The sequence below is a fragment of the Elgaria multicarinata genome, chromosome 4 (genome assembly GCF_023053635.1).
Source record: "Elgaria multicarinata webbii isolate HBS135686 ecotype San Diego chromosome 4, rElgMul1.1.pri, whole genome shotgun sequence".
Taxonomy (NCBI): Eukaryota; Metazoa; Chordata; class Lepidosauria; order Squamata; family Anguidae; genus Elgaria; species Elgaria multicarinata.
Window position 1 is genome coordinate 63,461,154 of NC_086174.1, and position 9,248 is coordinate 63,470,401.

The following is a 9,248-nucleotide window of genomic DNA, read 5'->3' on the forward strand; positions in this document are numbered from 1 at the left end:
CATCTATTCTCTGTATCATAAACAGAGCAGCAATTGACAGCATCATCAAGAACCAAGGGAAGAGTTCTTGCAAGAACACTCCCCACCCCGGTTGTCCATTTTGTTCAAGATCTTGCATAAAGAAGAATTTCAGAGAACTCAAAAGCTTGTTAACGAGTTTGTGACAGTAATAAAGGTATTACCATTCTATGGTACCATTCCCACACCCATGGACCTACATGACTCCCTAAAATTTGTCTAGGAGTAGGTAGTAACACACATGTTATAACTTGAACCAGAATTTTTAACATTTTTAACATGTTCTTTAAAAATATAGAAACATTTATGGAGAAGGTTAGACGTCAGAGGTTAATTTTTGAGTATACATTGTAAATTCCAACCCCGGTGCCCCCATTCTGCTTGTTCTTCATTTTCTATTTAATGATTGACAAAGCAAAACGGTTTGGCCTGGAGTCAGAGTGGAGAGATTATCGTCTATCTATAGGTGAAAATTAGGCATGTGCTCTGCTCCGATTAGGAGCGGAGAAGCAGTAGCGGATTGGCCTGCTCCGCCTTACCCAGAGGCGGAGTAGAAGGGGACCGCGGACCCCTAGAAGCAAGGCGAAGAGAAGCGGCCATTTTTCAGAGCTCCTCTTTCAGGCGGAGCACTCCGATCGCCATCTTGAAAACATTTTGCCCATAGGATTGCATTGCGGGAAATAATCGCGGATAACTGGGTTGTTTTTGAAGCTATTGTTCTGGAAATTCTTGTGCACAGAGAGTCGTGGATGGGGGTCATTTTGAGACTACTCTCACCTCTCTGTGTCATGTGGTTCGCGTGCTATATTTTAAAAAATATCGGGTAAACAAACATTACAAAAAGGGACAGCGCGGGTCAAACGGAGGTTTTCGCCCATAGGATTGCATTGCGGAAAACAATCGGGGATAATTGGGTTGATTTTTAAGCTATCGTTCTGAAAATTCTTGTGCACAGAGAGTCGTGGATGGGGGTCATTTTGAGACTACTCTCAACTCTCTGCGTGGTGCGGGTCGCGCGCTAGAATTTTTGGAAAAATCGGCGGGAAAAATACCTTTTTCAAAGGGCTGAGGGGCAGAGTCAGCTCCCGGTCATGATCACATGATCCCAAAGTTAGAGGAGGGCATAGGCAAAACGGGTAACTTGGGATTCTGGGAAACTTCTCTTTCTTCATCTGAACGGACTTTTCCCCGTGTTTTTTAACACAGTAGCCCCACCAAATGCACAAACACAACCTGAAATCATATACTAAGCCAAGAATAAGAGATAGAAACACAGCACTGCTCCCCACCCTAACTTTGGGGAACAACTGAAAAGATGTGGTGCAAGGGGATGAGCTCCCCTAGGGCATCTCATCGTGGACGTGCCCCCACTCTCTCCTGCACTGGAAGGCCGTTAGAGCCTTCCAAAGAGAGTAAAACGGTGGAGCAATGCCTATCATGAGTCAAAGTGAGCGTTTACTTCTTAGTGGTGGAGCGATGCCTATTATTAGTTGAAGTGAGCGTTTACTTCTCAATCTCAGAGCTGTTGGTGAAGCAATGGCTTTCTTGAGCTGAACTGGCAGCTGCTTCCCCCTCCCCCGGGCACGTCCCCCTATTGCTGGTAAAAGACAGATATAGCCTTTTTTAAAAAATTCTTCTTGCTGTTTATTGAGCAACACTGCTGCTTTTAATTCCACCCCTCCTTTGTTTATTTGTTTATTTATTCCATTTTATATGCATTACTGGCTTATCCTTGGCTCACTTCCTTATGCCCCCAGAAATGCCAGCTGCATGCCTGCCTGCCTTCCCTCCCTCCTCCCCTGCCCACCTCGCAGGGATGTTGTGTGTGTGTGGCTTTGACTCAGGGGAGAAGTCCTTCCTGCGCTCACTTGGAGTTTTGGAAGTTCCAAATTTTGCAGGTTTAAGCCCCGCCAAAAAACAGGGGATGATGGGACTGCCTTGAGTCTCGGCATGCGGCATATGTATCCCTGGATAAGCTTTCATGGTGGTGAGTTTGAGGGGTTTTTTTAACGTGCAAAATTGACGGAGCTATGGAAAGGGGTGTTGGATTTTCATAAACTCCCCAAAAATCAGGGGATGATGGGACTGCCTTGAGTCTCGGCATGCGTATGTATCCCTGGATAAGCTTTCATGGTGGTGAGTTTGAGGTTTCTAACGTGCAAATTGACGGAGCTATGGAAAGGGGTGTTGGATTTTCATAAATTCCCCAAAAATCAGGGGATGATGGGACTGCCTTGAGTCTCGGCGTGCGTATGTATCCCTGGATAAGCTTTCATGGTGGTGAGTTTGAGGTTTCTAACGTGCAAATTGACGGAGCTATGGAAAGGGGTGTGAATGGGGTGCCCAATTTTCAAAAATTCCCCAAAAATCAGGGGATGATGGGATTGCTTTGAAACTTGGCATGCGTGTGTATACCCCCATGAGGTGTCATGGTGCCAAACGTGAGGTTTCTAACTTTCACAGAAACAAAAGTTGTATAATTTTTTGGCTTTCAATGCAAGCCTAAGGGGGGGGGGAAACGGAGCTCCGATCCGGATCCGGAGCTCCGAGCGGAGCGGAGCGGAAGTGGGTGGAGTGGGGGCAGGGCGAAGCGGCCCGCTCCGAAAATCGTGGATCTGCAAGTGAAGCGGAGCGGGGGGTGCGTGCACACCCCTAGTGAAAATCATCAGACTGGAATGGATAAAGGCAAACAATCAGAAACTTAAAGCAGACAAAACAAAACTGCCCTGGGGTCAGTTTAAAGTAGTTTGGGGGTGCTCTTGGATCCAGAACCGTCACTTGAGGCACAGGTGAACTCAGTGGCAAAGAGCACCTTTTATCAGCTTAGACTGATATACCAACTACGCCCTTATCTGGACAGAGATAGCCTAGCTACAGTTATCCATGCTCTGATAACCTCTCGTTTGGATTACTGCAATGCGTTATACGTGGGGCTGCCTTTGAAAACGGTCCAGAAACTTCAACTGGTACAAAACAGGGCAGCCCGTTTACTAACAGGGACTGGCCGACAAGACCACATTATGCCAGTCCTTCTCTAGCTTCATTGGCTGCCAGTCCAGGTCCGGGACCGATTCAAAGTGTTGGTATTAACATTTAAAGCCCTACACGGCTTGGGGCCAGGTTACCTGCCTGGATCCTAAGGTCATCCTCAGGGGTCCTTCTCCGTGAGCCCCTGCCAAAGGAAGTGAGGCAAGTAGCTAACAGGAGGAGGGCCTTCTCTGCTGTGGCACCCCGGCTGTGGAATGAGCTCCCTAAGGAGGTTCGCTTGGCACCTACATTATATGCTTTTAGATGCCAGGTGAAGACCTTTTTATTCTCCCTGTATTTTAACTAGGCATGTGCTCCGCTCCGATTAGGAGCGGAGAAGCAGTAGCGGATTGGCCTGCTCCGCCTTACCCAGAGGCGGAGTAGAAGCGGACCGCGGACCCCTAGAAGCAAGGCGAAGAGAAGCGGCCATTTTTCAGAGCTCCTCTTTCAGGCGGAGCGCTCCGATCGCCATCTTGAAAACATTTCGCCCATAGGATTGCATTGCGGGAAATAATCGCGGATAACTGGGTTGTTTTTGAAGCTATTGTTCTGGAAATTCTTGTGCACAGAGAGTCGTGGATGGGGTCATTTTGAGACTACTCTCACCTCTCTGCGTCGTGCAGGTCGCGTGCTATATTTTTTAAAAAATCAGGTCAACAAACAGGGACAGCGCGGCTCAAACGTCGGTTTTCGGCTTTTCGCCCATACGATTGCATTGCGGGAAATAATCGGGGATAACTGGGTTGTTTTTTAAGCTATCGTTCTGAAAATTCTTGTGCACAGAGAGTCGTGGATGGGGGTCATTTTGAGATTACTCTCACCTCTCTACGTCGTGCGGGTCGCGTGCTAGAATTTTTTAAAAATCGGGTCAACAAACGGTTTGGTTTTTTTTTTTTTTTTTTGAAGCGATGACAGGCACATTCAACTCCCAATCCTGATGAGAATTGATCTCCTTATGAAGCATCCTCCAATCCCAGCGTTCAAGGGGGGGGACTAAGGCAGAGTCATCCTGAGATCTTTGAGCTCTCAGTGTCTTGTGGGTTTAGCGTTCGTTGGGAAAGGGTCTACTTAGCTAGCTGCTGCTGTGTACTTTGGAGATAGATTAGGATTTTAGCTTGGCGCGTGTGTTTGTTTGCTTCTTTCTGACTTTTTGCTTAGTTTGCTCTGTGTTTTTCCCTTACTTTGATTTAATATAAACTTTATTTTTAAATTTTGGAGTGTGTGTTTGTTTGATTGGTTCGTTTCCCCCCTCCCCTCTCTTAAAGCCTGATTGCGTGCACTGCTTTTGTGAAGTGCAACAGGCAGCCACAGATTGAGCATTTTGGGGAAAGCATACACACACTTCTTGTCTCATTTCCCTACATTTAGTAATATTCTTAAACATATTATTATATTCTTATACATGGACACATGGATAAGCTATCATGGTGCCGAGTTTGAGGTTTCCAACGTGCAAATTGACGGAGCTATCGAAAGGGGTGTGAATTAGGGTTATGGGTGTTGCGTTAGAGGTTAGAGCCGCGCCAAAAATCAGGGGATGATGGGACTGCCTTGAGTCTGGGCGTCCATGTGGACACATGGATAAGCTGTCCTGGTGCCGAGTTTGAGGTTTCTAACGTGCAAATTGACGGAGCTATCCCAAGGGGTCTGAATGGGGTGCCCGATTTTCAAAAATTTGCCAAAAATCAGGGGATGATGGGATTTGCTTGAAACTTGGTGTGCGTGTGGACACATGGATAAGCTTTCATGGTGCTGAGTTTGAGGTTTCTAACTTGAACAGAAAAAACATTGTATAATTTTTTAGCTTTCAATGCAACCCTATGGGAGGAAAACGGAGCTCCGATCCGGATCCGGAACTCTGAGCGGAGCGGAGCGGAAGTGGGCGGAGCGGGGGCAGGGCGAAGCGGCCTGCTCTGAAAATGGCGGATCTGCAAGTGAAGCGGAGCGGGGGGGTCCGTGCACACCCCTAATTTTAACAGTCTATAAATAAATTTTAACTTGGTGTTTTAAATTTGTAATTTTGCATTGCTGCTGTTTTTATCTGGTTGAGCTTTTATATTGTATTTTGTACTATGGTTTTATACTGTTGTTTTGTACTTCGAATGTTTTTAATTTTTGTGAACCGCCCAGAGAGCTCCGGCTATTGGGCGGTATAGAAATGTAATAAATAAATAAATAAATTAAAAGCAGATTAGGGAATGTGAACTTATTCTGTTTTGGATGGGGATGTGCTCCTATTGAAAAATCGGGCTAGTAGTTTGGGGGTACTTTTGAATTCAGTCCTAGATCCGGATGCCCAGTTTTCTGCAGTGGCGAGGAGTGCTTTTGCTGAGCTGAATCTGGCATGCCAACTATACCTGTTCCTAATTTAACCATGATGACACATGTTGAATTACTACAACACACTTTATGTGGGTCTGCCTTTGAAGACAACTGGTTCAGAATACTGCAGTCACGCCATTCACAAGGGTCACTTATAGGGAGCATGCGAAACCTTGGTTACAACTCTTCACTGGTTGCTAGTGCATTTCTAGGCATAATTTGAACTGCTGGTTAGGACTTATGAAGCCCTTGAACGCCTTTGGATTAGATTATCTGAAGAACCATCTTCTCCCATGTAACCCTGCCAGGATGGTAAGATTTTCTGGAAAGGCTCTTCTCTATGCCCCAACAACAACTGATGTGTGTTTGATGGGAACTTGAGAAAGGACCTTCTCAGTGGCTGTACCCAGACTCTAGAGTGGTAGTTCAGAACCTCAAGCTCGAAGTCCAAATCTGGCTCTCCAGGGGTCACAATACAGCCCACAAGGCTCCCCGGATGGTCATGCCTCCATCTTTGTTTCACCTGTTTTCTCCCAACCACTCCTAGTTTCCCAGCTTTAATGCAGCTACTTTTCCCCAATCTAAACGGCTGACTTGCCTCTCCTAAGGAATGTGCCACCCCCCCAAGAGCTTCTTCAAAATGGAATTTGGCTCCACCCCTCCTTTATTTATTTAATTATTACAATTCTATCCTGCCTTTTTTCCTCTTGCAAGAAACTCAAGATGGCTTACATAGTCCTCCTCCTTCTCTTTAATTTATTTTCACAGCAACCCTGAGAGGTAGGTTAGGCTGAGAGTCTGTGACTGGTCCAAAGTCACCCAGTGAGCTTCATGGCCAAGTGGGGATGAGAACCCAGATCTCCCAAGTCCCCATTCGACATTCTAACAACTATGCCACACTGGCCTTTAGAACGTCCTACGAGGGACGATCACTTATTTATTTATTTATTTTATTTTATTTATTTATTTATTATTTAGAGTATTTTTATCCTGCACCTCAGACAAAAAAGGCTCCTGGAGCAGCTTACAATTGATCAGTAAAGAAGACAGTCCCTGCCCTCAGGCTAACATTCTAAAAAAGACATGACACACAAGGAAAAGGGGATGGTGAGGGAAGAGGGAGAAAATAAAAAGAAATTAAGGAGACTGTTCAGGCTGGTGGGAATGCCCTGCTCACCCAACTCATCTCCCAATGGAGGGGCAGACCAACAGCTCCTTCTTCTTCCCCACAGGGTCAAGATGACAGCCCTGTTGGGTTGGTGGGGGTCCGACTGAAGCAGGCTCTGATGTTTTCTGCCTGCTCCTATCTCCCTCGCTTCTTCTTCCCCACAGGGTCAAAATGACAGTTGGCCCTGATGGGGGCGGGGTCCCACTGAAGCAGGCTCTGATGGTCTCTGCCTGCTCCTGTCTCCCTTGCTTCTTTCCCCCTCTAGCCTCTTCATTGATGGCCTTCATCTGGCAGGCAAAATATCTATGGCCTTTAAACTGGACCTGGATGGGACAGCCTTTCAAACAGAGGACATCTTCAATTAGAGGACTGTACTCTGTAAAGTGGCCACTGGCAAACTCAGCACAAATGCACACAATCCCGTAAGTGTAAAGAAGGAAGGAGAGGAAAAAGAAATTATGATGTTGGTTTATAACAAAACTAACATGATTTTTAAAAAGAGGAGAGAGTTTCATTCTATCCCAGAGTGCAGGACACAGAATAATGGGCTCAAGTTACAGGAAACCAGAATCCAACTGGACTTCAGGAAAAACATCCCAGCTGTTAGAGCAGTACAACAATGGGGCCACTGATCAAGGGAGGCTGTGGGCTCTCCCACACTAGAGACACTCAAGATGCAGCTGTCAGGCATGCTTTAATGTGCATTCCTGTGTTGAGCAGGGGGTTGGACTCGATGGCCATGTCCAACTCCATTATTCTATGGTTCTAAGATCTCCTGAACAAACAGGATAAATTATTTGACATGCAAATCAGACTTGAAAAGCTCACCTTAAGTAAAGGAGAGGATGAGATGCAGACACAGGAGTGGCAGGTTTTTCCTTAAGACTAAATGAGTGCTGGTTGTAATGGCTAGATTACCACACAAGATAGCACAGCATACCACTGCCTCCTGGTCATTGTGGGAGCATAAGAGGAGGACGCATATGTTTAGAAAGTAGACAGCCACTCTAGACAAGGGCTGTGGGTGATGTTGCAAGGCAGCAGGGGCACAAACTAGAGTACATATTATGGGGGTTAGTGAGGACACATGGACAAGGGCCAGTTCCACCCCTGCCAACAATGCTGCCAACAATCATGCCCCCCTTACCACCTGCATGTTCAGAGTACATCAGAAAGGGCTCTAGACAAGGGCTGTGGGTGATGTTGCAAGGCAGCAGGGGCACGAACTAGAGTACATATTATGGGGGTTAGTGAGGACACATGGACAAGGGCCAGTTCCACCCCTGCCAACAATGCTGCCAACAATCATGCCCCCCTTACCACCTGCATGTTCAGAGTACATCAGAAAGGGCTCTAGACAAGGGCTGTGGGTGATGTTGCAAGGCAGCAGGGGCACGAACTAGAGTACATATTATGGGGGTTAGTGAGGACACATGGACAAGGGCCAGTTCCACCCTTGCCAACAATGCTGCCAACAATCATGCCCTCCTTACCACCTGCATGTTCAGAGTACATCAGAAAGGGCTCTACGTGCACCAATGTACATGTGTATTGATGTGCATTCATAGAGCTCCTCCACACTTTAACAACAGAGGAATTCCAAAAACCTTGAGCTAGAATGAGTCCCCAATATCTGAGAATGTGGTTCAGGATCTAAGCAGACAGTCAATGTCAAAGGGGCCCTGAGGATGGAAACTTCCCAACAGTGTGGTCAGATGGCCTGCATGCTAGCCTGAAGGCAAGACAATGGAACAAGTATATCATTTGCTAAGCTGTGTCAAAGGCACAGCATCCATTCTCTTGGGGCTCCTCAGCATGGAAATACTTGGGACATAGGAAACTAAGCACAACTTGGACGATTTCACATAGGCAGAAAATGCCATGATGTGTTCCAATGGTCAGGTGTGAAGCAATCAGGATGGTGAGACCTGCCCAGATATTTGGCTTAAGCCACTTGGGAAGCTGTTCCTGAGAGTTGTACATACTTTGACTGAACTGTATGGGATCTTATGTCTGGAAGAAACATCCTGGGCTGAAGCCAGGTTGGAGGGGTGGAACTTAATTACATATAAGACTGAAATTTTCATAAGAAAACAATAAAATAAATGTATTGTCATGGATTTAATATTGACATTTTTAAACCATCTTATCTGCTAAACAGCCATCAAAGCGGTGATGCAGAATGTGACATACTGTGGCTAATGAATACATACTGAAAGTTTACTATCATCTTATCTGCTTTAGAAGACTTTAGAATTGGTCTTCTGTCTGATGGTTTATGAAGTGGTTCCAACTGGTCCAGCAGCAATCCCCAAACCAACTAAACCAGAATCCTAGGATTCCAGTTGATTTTTTCTCCATTGCTACATCTGCCATTGTAACATAGCAGACATTGCTCTAAGTGATGCCACACCTTTGACACACTCTGAACTGCTCTCGCATGATGACCTCTAGTAACTGCCTCTACTTACCCCTTTCATCACACCCAGCAGAGATCAGTCCTTGAGTATTTACAAATAGTCAGGAGTTAGCTGACATGGACTCTCCAAATTCCAATTGCTATTCCCCCCTCTTATAACAAAATTACATGTCTGTCCTGACCACACAACTGGAGCAAGGCAGCTGGGATACAGAGTGCCTAAGACCTGCATTATTCCAGCAATGGCTAGACTAGGCATATGTAACCTTAACTCCCAGAGCCACACCTGCAGGG

General features: G+C 46.1%; 1 protein-coding gene across 1 annotated transcript in view; it reads right to left on the reverse strand.

Moving 5' to 3' along the window:
* The window catches only part of LOC134397624 (sulfotransferase 6B1-like), a 32,541-nt gene extending 25,093 nt beyond the window's left edge, over nt 1–7,448 (reverse strand). Inside the window, exon 1 of the mRNA XM_063124432.1 lies at nt 7,364–7,448. The gene's annotated coding sequence lies outside the window, so the exon portion shown is untranslated. The remainder of the gene's footprint in view (nt 1–7,363) is intronic.
* Between the last annotated feature and the right edge of the window lie 1,800 nt (nt 7,449–9,248).